Genomic DNA, 12,779 nt, shown 5'->3' with positions numbered 1-12,779 from the left:
TTTCTCATCTGTTCCCTTGTTTTTTTTTTGTTGGAGACAGGGTCTCACTCTGTCACCTAGGCTGGAGTGCCGTGGTGTCATCATAGCTCACTGCAGCCTCAACCTCCTGGGCTCAGGTGATCTGCCCACCTCAGCTTCTCAAGTAGCTGGGACTTCAGGTGCACGCCACCACACTCAGCTATTTGTGTGTGTGTGTGTGTGTGTGTATTTTTTTCTACAGACGAGGTTTTGTCATGTTGCCCAGGCTGGTCTCATACTCCTGAGTTAAAGCAATCCACCTGCCTTGGTCACCCAAAGTGCTGGGATTACAGGTGTGAGCTACTGCGTCCAGCCCTCTTCCCTCATTTTCAGGGAAGGATCGGGGTCAGCTGTTCACATCTTGGTACGAATGAGTTTGTCATTGGATCACCTCTCTTGGGAGGAAGTCTTGCCCTGGAGATGCAGGAACAAGAACTAACATGCTCAGTGCCTCCTAACAGCCCCACTTTACCTAGTGTGTCAATTCCCCACAGACAGATAAACTGAGGCCCAGGAAGCATCATTGCCTGAGGTTGCAGAGTTGATAAGCAAAGGTCTCAGTCCCCTTGAACTCAGATCCCGGGCTTCCCCTCTGGGACCCTGTAGCCCCACAGGCAGTTATTCCAGCTTCCTCAGCTGTTGGAGGCTTGTATGGAAACTCCTTGCTTCTGTCTCTCACTCAGCCCTTAGAAAACCTCCAAGAGATGGGCCACTCCTGCCTGTGGTGCAGAGAACGCCCAGGCGGAAGACCCTTGGAGGCTCAGACAGAGAACTCACTGCACTTTTAGTCATCCTGGGATGGCTCCCCGGCCCCTCTCACATTCTTTATGGCTTTGGCCCAAAGTCTTCTAGATGGATGGAGCTGTGGGCACTGAGTCTGGGAATGTCTCAGCCCACCTTGGCTCTCTTCTTCAGCAGGAGTGGGGGTGTGTGATGTCAATCAGGCCCAGCCTCTCTCTCAGACCCGGTTCTGGGCCCATGCAGCACTTTCTTCCTGAAAGCAGAAGTGGCAGTAAGAGGATGCCTTTGGCCTTTGAATGTTCTCGAGCGATCCAAGTTTGGAGTATACTGTTGCTGTCCTCTGTCCCTGAAGCTTCCCTCCTACTCTTTGGACAAACTCACTTCTCCCCTCAGGGACTTCTTTCATGTGGCAGAGTGTACCCCTGCGCCCCAGCAAGGCCTTCACAATGATCCAAGTCTGGCCTGTTGCTCCAGCTCCTGCAACCTCCCATGGCCTTCGGTCTACTCGAATGCTCCTGAGGCCAGGTAGCTCATCACTGCCGGAGGACCTGTTGCCACTCACTTCTAGCCACGAGAAACTTCTTCCTGTCCTGAGCAAAACCCACCTTGGAGGAACTACTTTACTCCCTTGTTTAATTTTTGGCTCTTCCAAATAAACATAAATTCCTTCCCTATGACAGACCTCCAAACACTTTCCTCTGCCTGTGTGATGTTAATCAGTGGTGTAGCTGAATCCAGGGGGAGGAGGACCTGCGTTTTAGCTGGTGTTAACCAGAGTGGAGGGAGGATTAGGAGTGGCCTTCCGGTGGACAGGAGGCATGACAGGCTGCAGATGGTGGACCAAGCCTTGCTGTGCCCCAGACCCAGCTCCACATGCACATGTGGGTGGTTCTGGCTCCCTGGGTGGAAAGAACGGTGGGGTGAGTGGGCATTGTGAGCCTGGCAACCAGACTCCATGGAATAGCAGGGAGGAGGAGGAAGGAGGACCCCCTCCAAGAAACGGTGGCGTGAAACCTTAGCGCCTACTTCACTGCCCATCTGCGGTCTCTCCCTGTTTGCTTCTGGGCAGAGGGTGTTCATTATACCACAAGCACAACCCCGAAATGTGCTGGAGCAGGAAGTTGAGCAGAGCCTCGGTCCCCCGACTTTCTATACACGAGGAATGCAGGGCTGAGCAGGCCAGATGCGGCGGTGGGAGGCATGCCTCCTGCTCCCCTCTCCTGAGCCACTGGGGTTTTGGTCTGCAGGCGGTCAGAAGGTCTCATTTTGGGGGGTTCTCAGCAATAGATGGAGATACAGTAGGAGGGCAAAGTCACAGAAATTCTCTGCTGGAAATCCAAGACGCAGGGGCTGGGAGCCATCTGCAGGGCCAAGACCCAGACTTGGACCAGGATTAAAGGGTGGGGGATGTGGGGTGCCGAATGTGAGGAACAGAACGGAAGTGGAGGAAGACGGCCCGACCTCCAGGAGACACCATCACTCTCGGTATTTCCCTCCCTGTGTTTCTTTCTTCCAAGAAGGGGTATTTCCAAGAGGACGGATTGGATGACCAAAAGGCCACTTTATTTCTACTTTATAAAAATAGATGAAAGGAGATTTGAAATTATTTTGCCTCTTACATCACTGGGTTTGGGTTCTGGAAGGCCCTGGAGGGTGCACCTGCCGCCCAGCCTTGACAGGTAGACATGGAGGTCACGCAGGACACATGGCTGGTTGACACCTGTGAAGCTATGATGGCCAAACCGAATTTTGCCGGGTATCTCCGGTCCTATTCCTCCCCCACTCCCCGGGTCATCTACCTCTTTCGTGGAACTGATTGATTAAGTGCTGTCCCTCCATTTTGTATAACAGACCATGGGAACGATAGGCCAAACAAGAAGAACCTACTTCAACTTACAAGTTAAGCCAGGGTTTCAGGACACCTGAGCTCCAACCTCTGTCCTCACCACCAGCTAGCCCGACAGTGTCCTCATCTGATTTTCTCAAAATAGTTTGGGCGATCTTGAGGGCAAATCCCATTACATATCTGTACCCAGTCTAGCATCCAGAGTTGTCAGCGTTCGTGAGCAAACAGATCTCAGAGGCGTCAGCGTTCGTGAGCAAACAGATCTCATTCTTAGAGTGCTTCTCCCCTGGAAGCTCTCGGGGAGATGCCCTCCTTGCATCTTCCAGCTGCCGGTGTTACCGGCAAACCGTGGTGCGCCTTGGCTCACAGCCACATCTCTCCAACCTCTGCCTCCTCGGAGTCCTTTTCTGTCGCTTAGAAGGACGCTTTCCCTGGATTCGGGGCAATGCTAGGCCAGGATGATCTCATCTCTGTCCTTACATCTGCAACGGCCCTTTCCAAATAAGGTCCCATCCTAAGATTCTGGGTGGACATGAATTTTGGGGAAACATTATTGAACATATCTTTGTTACCTCTTCCTTCTCAGGGTGTGTCCCACCCCTCACAGCTTAATCTTTTTCCCTTCAAACACTCTAACCCTTACATGAGGCGGTTTCCCCAGACCCCGCATAGATCACTCCTCCCTAACGAGTTCCGCAGGCTCCCTGGAAGTCTCGCTGGAAATGCTCTCTCTTTTTCCTTCTGGGATGGAAAAACGCTCCCCGTGGCTCCACCAGTCAGTCGGTGAGACGTTCCAAGCCGGTCTTTCCACTTGGGCTTCCTCATCTGTCTATCTTTTATTTACATAAGCCTCGAACCACTGAACACTGCTTGGTAAACATTCCCTCGTTTACTATGCAAATGCTAGCACGAGGGCCCACGCCCGCCCTTCCCGGGGAAAGCCACTCCAGTGCTGAATGCAGATGGACTTTCTTCACATTCTTTGGGGTTTTCGGAAAGGGTTTGTTTTTCCTAACGTCACTTCAAATCTATTTCTTAACAAAAACCTCTTAACCTTTGGAAAATGGAAAAGAAGTTACTCATCTGGAAGGAAACTGCAAGTTTCTAGGACCTATAACCAAAGGGTCACCTCGCCTGCCAGCATGCTGAGAAGGCATTGTCCTGCCGCGGGGTTGGGTTTCTGGCAGCGGTTTCTGCGCATGTTATGTCTGGGTTATGTGTTTGAATTCCTGGCCAGGATTTTCCAGTGGGTCTCCCAACCTGCCGTGAAAAGCCCCCCGTGCCGTGCCAGCCCTGCATTGTGGTTCTCGCGACCCACGCCTGAGCATTCTGCAGGCCTGGAAAGGCGGAGCAGCTGGGAGGACGAAGGGCCTTCAGCTTCTGAGTCCCTTCTCATCTTTACGGCTCAATATCGAGAGTCTTTTTCTAGGCCAGTGGTTTGTAAAATGGCCAGCTTTAGAGGGAACCACCGCCCTTCTAAGAATTGTAACTATATAATCACACGGCATTTAAATATATTACCAAGACCAAGGGCATCAGTTTCTCAGCTGGGAGTGACTTCCTCTCACTCCTGGATTCTCTTGGCAGGAGGTAGATGAAGAGAGCTGCTGAAAAAGTGAGTTTCCTGGTTTGTGATCTCCACGGGAAAGAACATGTGACCTGTCTGAGCCTTGAATGTCGGAATGAAGTGTTTTCCTGCTGGTCACGGCTATTCTGGGAAGCATGGCTGTCGGTCTGTGAGACCATGGAAGAGGTCCTTAAAATAAGATGCATGCCCGGGAGGTGGGAGCAATGAGTGGCTATGGGGAGCCCTCTTCTGCCTGCTTCTTCCTGGGCCTCCCCTAATGTGTATGTGGGCTGACCCCAGGCCATTCAACAAGCACTTATTGAGTACCTACTGTATGCCAGACATGGGCTGGGCCCCAGGAGGAAGTAGTCTTAGGTCCTGATTCCTCCTTTTGTTTTTGTTTTGTTTGTGTTTTCGAGTTAGGGCCTCGTTCTGCTGCCCAGGCTGGAGTGCAGTGGCCTGAACATGGCTTATTGTAGCCTCGACCTCCTGGGCTCAAGCGATCCTCCTGCCTCAGCCTCCCGCATAGCTAGGTCTACAGGCACTCACGACCATACCTGGCAACTTTTTTCTTTTGTATTGTTTTGTAGAGAGATGTCTCACTATGTTGTCCAGGCTGATCTCAAGCTTTCTTGGTGTGAAGTGATCCTCCTGCCTCAGCCTCCTAAAGTGCTGGGATTACAGGCGTGAGTCACCGCACCAGGCCCTGACTCCTCCCTTTGTGGTGCCCTCACCTATCAGGGCAGGGGAGACCTTCACTCACACTGTCACAGAATAAAGGGACCAGTGACCTCAGAGAGGCGACAGCGAAGTGCTATTTTGGGTGTCGGGAAGTGGGATGGCGGTGGGCCGAGAACCAAAGGGCAGCAGGGAGGAATGAGAATCTGAATTGGTGCTGAGTGGGATGAGTGTTGGAAACGGCACTGATTGGAATGAGTAGTTGGATTGGCACTGACTGGGTTAATATTGGTTCTCCCCTTTTGGGTTGATGCTGATCTGTGGCCCTAGTGTCCCCCTGGGCAGGGCCCCGATTGTGCAGATTGAACGTGGCCTCTGACCCCAGGCTGACGTGGACCCTGGATTTAGTTGCTGCCACTTGGCTCTGCCTCTGTTACGTTCTGGTTCTGGTCATCTGCTCAGTGGCTCACCCCCTCTGGGGATGGCTCTTGCCATGTTTTGTCCTAGTGTCAGGAGTTTCTGGGTCTGGAGTCAGCCCTGCCACTCCCTGGAAGCCCTTCCCGAGGCCAGCTGCCTAGTCCCCAGCCCCGATCCCCTGTCTGTGGCCCTATGTCATTGTGATCCACACTGTCGTGCCCACCACGCTGTCACCTGCTTGCCTCAACCCTGGCCGGCTACTGCTGAACACCCTTGGAAGCCCTGACCTGGCCCAGGCTGAGTGTCCCCTCCCCTGACCATTTGTGGGGACACCTCCTCCAGCGTCAGTCGGCTCTCATCGGGGTCCACTGGGGGCCACTTCTAGGCTAGGCCCTCACTGCCTGCCTGTCCCTAGAGACCACCAATGGCAAGGAGTCCATCTGGCTAGTGGTTCCATGGACAGTGGACCGTGGACAGTGACAGCAGATTGGACAGTGACTGCGGTGGACATGACGCAGCCCTTTCTAGCAGGGAAGGTTGATTTCAGGGTCACTCTTGCACTTGCTCTTCCTAAACAGGAGGCAAGGAAGCCAGCCTCTCTGAAACGCTGATTGCATCCTGGGGTCTCTGTGCAAGCTGGCTCAGTTGCCATCTTTAGGCATGTACTATTCTTCCATTTGCCGATTTGATACCAGGCCAAGTGTCTTCCAAAGGCCACCTAGAAAACAAACGTCAATGGATCTGGGTTTAGACCTGGCTCTGCAAGGACCCAAAGGCCATGGCAGCCCTCTTCCTCCTCCTCTTCCTCAGCGGTCAGCGGCTCCTGATGTCTCTGTTCCTCAGTCACTGCGTCCTTGTGCCTCAGAGCTGAGATTCTTATCTACCCTCCACTGACGCCGCCCACTCGGGAAGGAGCCTCTCATGCTCACTCAGGTACGGAGGCTGGAAGGCCCCGTTGGGGACAGACAGAGTGGGTAGGGGAGGGCTGCCTGCCTGGCAGATTCACCCAATGCCAGCATTTCTCATCACAGCGCCTCAGACAAGACAGGCTGGGGCTTAACAGCCCTCATTATCTGACCTAAATTCCTGCTGAAATTGAATCGGCCTCTTCTGATTCTGCCCCAAGTGATCTGGAGGCCTTGGTCACCAGACCCCTGTGAGGGGTCGCACCCTGCTCAGGGGGAACTGATGGTGACCGGGGCCACTTTCACTGATGCCCTGCCTTGATGCCCACTTCTAGAGAGGCAGACCTCTCAGCACCTACATTGTCCTTGGTGCCGGGCAGGCCGGGGCCTGGCGTGTGGCTGGAAGGGTGGAGTGATGGGGTGGTAGAAATGCGTCTTGTGTCCTGTGCTCCGGGGTCCCTGCCCTCTGCATGGGTTCCTGGGTGAGGCAGCTCCCGGCCCCAGCCTCTCTGGAGGGTCCAACTGACCCTTCTCCCTTCAGGCTTCAGTGTTGGTACCACGGACCCTGTTGTCTAGGCATAATTGGGCATGGGATTATGTTTAACCTACAGGTGCACACCTGTAGTCCCAGCTACTCAGGAGGCTGACGTGGGAGGATCGGTGCCCAGGAGGTGGAGGCTGCCGTGAGTCTAGATACTGTCATGCACGCCAGCCTTGGTGACAGAGAGAGACCCTGTCTCAACAAAACAAAACAAAAACAAAAACAAACAAACAAAACCAGCCAATTACCAAACAAGCAAAAAAGGAGTGAGGGTTGGACATGGTGGTTCGTACCTGTAATCCCAGCACTTTGGGAGACTGAGGTGAGAGGATTATGTTTAACCTGTTTAACCTCTTCCCCATTAGACTCTGTGTGAGTCGGCTTGGGCTGGGAACAAAGCAGTGCCAACTCGGAGCTTAAACAACCGATGCTGATTCCCTCACAGCTCTGGAGGCTGGAAGGTCTAGATCCAGGTGTCTGGGCAGAGCCCTTCTGGCCTGTGCTGGTGCGGGCAGGGGCTGGTGGGGTCCCTGGTGTGCCCTGGCTGCAGCTGCCTTGCTGCCCCTCCACCTCTGTTGTCTCATGGTACTCGCTCCTCCATTCATCTGCATCCAAATGTCTCTCTTTTTATAACAACATATTAGATTTAGGGCCCACCCTACTCCAGTTTGACCTCAACTTAACTACACCTGCAAAAACCCTGTTCCCAAATACAATCACATTCACCAGTTCAGAGGGGTAGGACTTCAATGTATCTTTCTGGGGGACACAATTTAGCCCACAAGAGACTTGAAGGCTTTTGGAGGCCATGAGTGGGTCCCACTGAGGCCCTGGGGTGGCCTGCAGCAGGCAGGGTGGTGAATGTGTGTGGATGGAGTGGGGCAGGGGTGGCCTGCAGCAGGCAGGGTGGTGAATGTGTGTGGATGGAGTGGGGCAGGGCAGGGGCTGGCTCTCAGACAGGCAGCCGAAGCAAAGCCCAGCACATCCACCGCGAGCTCATGCTGGCATCTTCTCTCTCTGTTTCCCTCTCCTTTCTTGTACGTTGGGTTCTTCTTAAATGTGAATTTTCTGTATCAGCATCCCTCCCGCTTGCCCACACCTTCCTCCCATCACCCAAGTCTCACTTCCTGTTTTCTGCCTTTCGCCTGAACTGCTTCAGAAGTTGAAACCCCACAGGGCTCGGCCTGCCTCTGCGAGGCGTGTTTTTTTTTTTTTTTTTTTGGAAGGAGGAAGCGGCGACGGGTTACAGGCTGGAGGCTGTCTCTGTGCTCAGATCCCACACATGTCCCCAGCAAGCCCCAGCACCTGCCCTGCAGGAAGTGGGGTCTTGAACACTGCCCTGTGGGGGCGATGTGGCCTCTGGGCTCTCTCAGCGGCAGGCAAGGCAGTGTCTTCTCGCACCCTCATTTCCCTCCACTTGTCTCCAGGGCAAAATCCTACACAGTGGCACCCAGTGGCCAGCCCTGACTTTGATCTTGGGAGCTTTCCTCTCCACCCAAGAGGATCTGAGGTCATCTCTGTATCAGAAAATCAGCAAGACCAGCAGCGGGACAGTGGGGACTGACGGCCTCTGTCATTAGCATCATGGTGAGCACTTGAGCTGTGGTTTCCTCAGGATGAATCGGCCTTCCCCACATGAACTCGTGGCAGGCAGAGAATCTGGGTTGGGACCCTGGACTGTACCCCGTCCTGGGCTCCTGGCCTTTTCCCTCTCCGCCCTGCTAAGACCGCTGTGCCAAGCCCTGGGATCGTCCAACAGGGAGAAAGTCCTTGGGACAAAAATGACATGTTCTCAACATCACCCACTGTTGAGGTCACAAGAAGCAGAGAATATGAGAACGTTTCCAAATGAAAGTGGGGGAAGGTTTGCAAAGAAGCAAGTTAGTTAGGGCCGTGCTCATCCAGCACCAGTGCCAACACCAAGCCATCTCTGCAGGGTAAACTGAAGCAGATGTGGTGAGATAATACATCCAACCCTGAGCACTACTCTCACCTGCCGGAGGCGGAGGGTTCTCAGTGAGATGAAAGCATTACAGATGCGTTAGATCTAAGGGAGGGGCCTATGGAGGCTCAGCTGGCAGAGAAACCAGGGAGGGGCTGAACTGTCAGTCGCAACTACCAGGGATCTGAATCAGTTCGCCAACAGCCTTGGGGACATTCACCTTGGGCTCCACAACCTGTCAGAAATGCCCCCAAGCCCAGAGGCGTCGAGGGAATGGCCAGGTTATTTCAGATTGACACACATCCTAGTGTAAAAGTCAGCCCACACACCCCACGTGCACTGAGCGTCTCTTGTTGTTCACCCCAAATAAACTCTGCTGGAACTGGGGCGGGACTCACAGGGGTGGAGAAGAGGGGAGATAGGCAGAGGGCAAAAGTGGGTGGTAAGAGCCGACGGAGGGGTCCCACGACAGTGACGAGGCTGCACCCCTAACCAACGTCCTAGGGGTGCTGTACAAAAAAGAACCACAGGCTGGGAGGCTGAACAACAGACCTGCACTGTCTCGCAGCTCGGAGGCTGCAGGTCTGAAATCAAGGGGCTGACAGTGCTGGTTTCCTCTGGAGGCTGCGAGGGAGAAACCATCCCCTGCCTCTCCCAGGCTCTGGGGTGAGCTCTTCCTGGCATCCCGGGCTCGTTGTCGATGGATCACTCCAATCTCCATGGCTTCTCAGGGCTTCCCTCCATGCACCTCAAATCTCCCTCTCCTTCCTCTTGTAAGGATGCCAGTCACTGGATTTAGGTTCACTTTAAATCCAGGATGATCTCATCTAAATTACATCTGCAAAAAGACCCTATTTCCAAATAAGTTGACATTCACAGGTACCTGGGGTTAGGACTTGGACGTATCTTTTGCAGGGGGGGCCGGGGGCTGCCATTCAGCCCACTGCACAGGGTGACCTTGTGCCATTCAGCCCACTGCACAGGGTGACCTTGGCCAAGGGCCCTTTGCTTTCACTTCCTCATTGGTAAGCTGCCCTGTGTTTAGACTGGGTTGAGGTTGTCAACCTTGCTGCCCCTTGGAGTCGCCCCAGGTGTCCCCCAAAGAGATTCTAAGCTGCTTTCTTGGGGCTGGAGGCCAGGCATTGGGATTTTTTAGAGAGCTTCCCAGCAGGTGAGCAGCCCATCCTCGGTATCAGAAGACTTTCCTGGCAAAGGTGGTGAAGGTCCTTCCTCCTGAGTGATGCCTTAGACCCGGGAACCCAGGGAGGCTGCTCATCTGATTGTTAGGGCGGGAGTAGTGGAAACCTCTGGCCTCAGTCCCCCTGGAGGAATCCCTCCCTCTAAGACTCTGGGGCTGGTGCATGCTGGGAGCCGTCATGAACAGTGCTCCCAACTGGCCACTTGCTTGTCCCCTGGCTCCCCTTGTTCCTGGTGGTGGCTTTGCCTGAATTAGAGGGTGTGAGAGCCACCTGTGTCTCAGCACTGCAATTAAAGCAGGAAGCCCTTTCGGAAGCAGCCGTGTGCACCAGCCTCCCATGGGTGGAGCACAGCAAACCACCCACTTCTGCCCTCTGCCCTTCTTCCCTCTTCTCCACACCCTGCGGTCCCCCAGTTTCAGCAGAGTTTATTTGGGGTGAAAAACAAGAGACGCTCAATGCCCGTGGGATGTGTGGGCTGACTTGTACATTAGGACATGCGTCAACCTGAAATAACCTAGCCATTTTGTGGATGCCTTTGGGCTTGGGGGGTTTTTGGCAGTTTGTGGAGCCCAAGGTGAATGTCCCCAAGGCTGCTGGTCAATCAGATCCCTGGTGTTCTCAGTTGACAGTCCAGCCCAACAGTTTCTCTGCCGGCCATGCCTCTGCAGGTCCCTCCTCTGATCTGATTGGATTAATATTTGAATCAATAGACTGAGTCAAGCAGAATGTGGGCCTCGTGCAATCAGCCGAAGGTCTGAAAAGAGCAAAAGGGCTGCTGCCCCTGCCCCCGAGGAGGAGAGTACCCCTCCTGCTGGATGGCCTTCACACTGGAATATCAGCTTTTTGCTGCCTTTGGACTTGAACTGAAACATTGCCTCTCCCTGGGTCTCGAGTCTGCCTACGTCAGCACAGGAACTACACGTGGGCTCTCCTGGGCCCCAGCTTGCTGACTCACCCTGCAGGTGGTGTTGGACTTGTCAACTCCATAACTGTGTGAGCCAGTTTCTTGTAATCACAATTTTCTTTCTTTCTTTTCTGTTTTTTTTTTTTTCTTTTTCTTTCTTTTTCTTTTGAGACAAAGTTTCGCTTTTTTGCCTGGGCTGGAGTGCAAAGGCGCAATCCCTGCTCACTGCAACCCGTGCCTCCAGGTTCAAGCGATTCCCCTGCCTAAACCTCCTGAGCAGCTGGGACTACAAGCGCCTGCCACCCTACACCTGGCTAATTTTTGTATTTTTAGTGGAGATGGGTTTTTGCCATGTTGGTTAGACTGATCTCTAACTCCTGACCTCAGGTGATCTGCCTGCCTCGGCCTCCCAAAGTGCTGGGATTACAGGTGTGCGCCAACACCCCCAGCCCACAAATTTCTTTCTTTTCTTCTCTTTTCTTTCTTTTTTTTTATAATCAGTTTTCTGTTTCTCTGGAGAATCCTGACAAAGAGTGCATATCTGATCATTTAAAAATCATTTATTGGAGCTATTGAATCTATTGTATTCTGTTTTTACTTTGGAAAATCCTTGGGGCTGGGGGAATGTATACCTTCTCTCTTTTCCTCTTAAAAATTAAAGGCTGATTCAAGGTAGAGGCAACTCACTGTTGTGATGTCCTTTTATCCCAACCTCAGCCCCGGCGGAAAATCTCCGCACCTTGGGACACTGGTGTTTTCCAGGAGTGACTATCCTGGAGCAGCTGCGTTGCGATGAGGACTGGCGAGGAATGGTCCCCTCTGAGTCTGGAGTCACTTATTTGGAATCCTCCAGCAGAAAGCTTTCTAAGATGTCACACTATAAACTCATTCATGTAATTATTGCATTTCAGTTCAGATTCTATTGCTCTTGCTTCATTATTTCAAAGCTGTATGATGATATCCATTACTGGGTGCAGAATGGCCCTGAAAGATCTAGAGGCACCATGGTCTGACCCATCCTGAGAAATGATCCAGTCATGAAATGCTGGTGCAGATATGGATCGAGCTAGTTATCTTCACCATCTGGAATTAAGACCCTGAAATCCAGGTGGCCAAGGACTGGATCAACTCTTTTTTTTTTTTTTGAGATGAAGTCTTGCTCTGTCACCCTGACTAGAGTACAGTGGCATGATCTCGGCTCACTGCAACCTCCAACTCTCTGGTTCAAGTGATTCTCCTGCCTCAGCCTCCTGAGTAGCTGGCATTACAGGCAGGCACCACCATGCCCAGCTAATTTTTGTATTTTTAGTAGAGATGGGATTTCACCATGTTGGCCAGGAGGGCCTCGATCTCCTGACCTCATGATCTGGCCACCTCAGCCTCCCCTCCCAAAGTGTTGGGATTACAGGCGTGAGCCGCTGTGCTCAGCCTGCACCAACTCTAACAGACAGGCCAGAGTCCCGTCTAGAAGTCGGGACACCAGGCCTGGCTGGCACTCTGTTCTCCAGACCACACTGCCCTCCGCAGCGAGGTCCCAGGACCAAGACATGGGTGGATTTTTGTTTCTGACTTGCATTCGCTCCTTTACGTGAAATGTGAATTCTTTGTCCTGATGTTACTTGTTAGCACTGACAGAGTTCCTGATCGTGGTACTTAAGCTGCTATCAATAAGCTTCAAAGCTTATCCTTGATGCTAATGATCTCAGAGTTGGAAGAGGCCCTGGCAGGTACCGAGGCCAACCTTGTCTGGTGAGTGCCCTATGTCCTTGAGACCACCTCATGCCCTTCAAGGACAGAGACAAATTAAAAATAGAGGCTTAATTCTCCTGATTGAGAAGAAGGGAAGAGATTTTTCTCTCCTTTTTCTCTGAGCATGACTCTTTTTTCTTTTTGAGATGGAGTCTCGCTCTGTTACCCAGGCTGGAGTGCAGTGGCGCAATCTCGGTTCACCACAACCTCCACCTCCTGGATTCAAGCGATTCTCCTGCCTCAGCCTCCCGAGTAGCTGGGATTACAGGTGT

The sequence above is a fragment of the Mandrillus leucophaeus genome, unplaced genomic scaffold (genome assembly GCF_000951045.1).
Source record: "Mandrillus leucophaeus isolate KB7577 unplaced genomic scaffold, Mleu.le_1.0 Scaffold69, whole genome shotgun sequence".
Lineage (NCBI taxonomy): Eukaryota > Metazoa > Chordata > Mammalia > Primates > Cercopithecidae > Mandrillus > Mandrillus leucophaeus.
Note: the sequence above shows the minus strand (reverse complement) of the source record.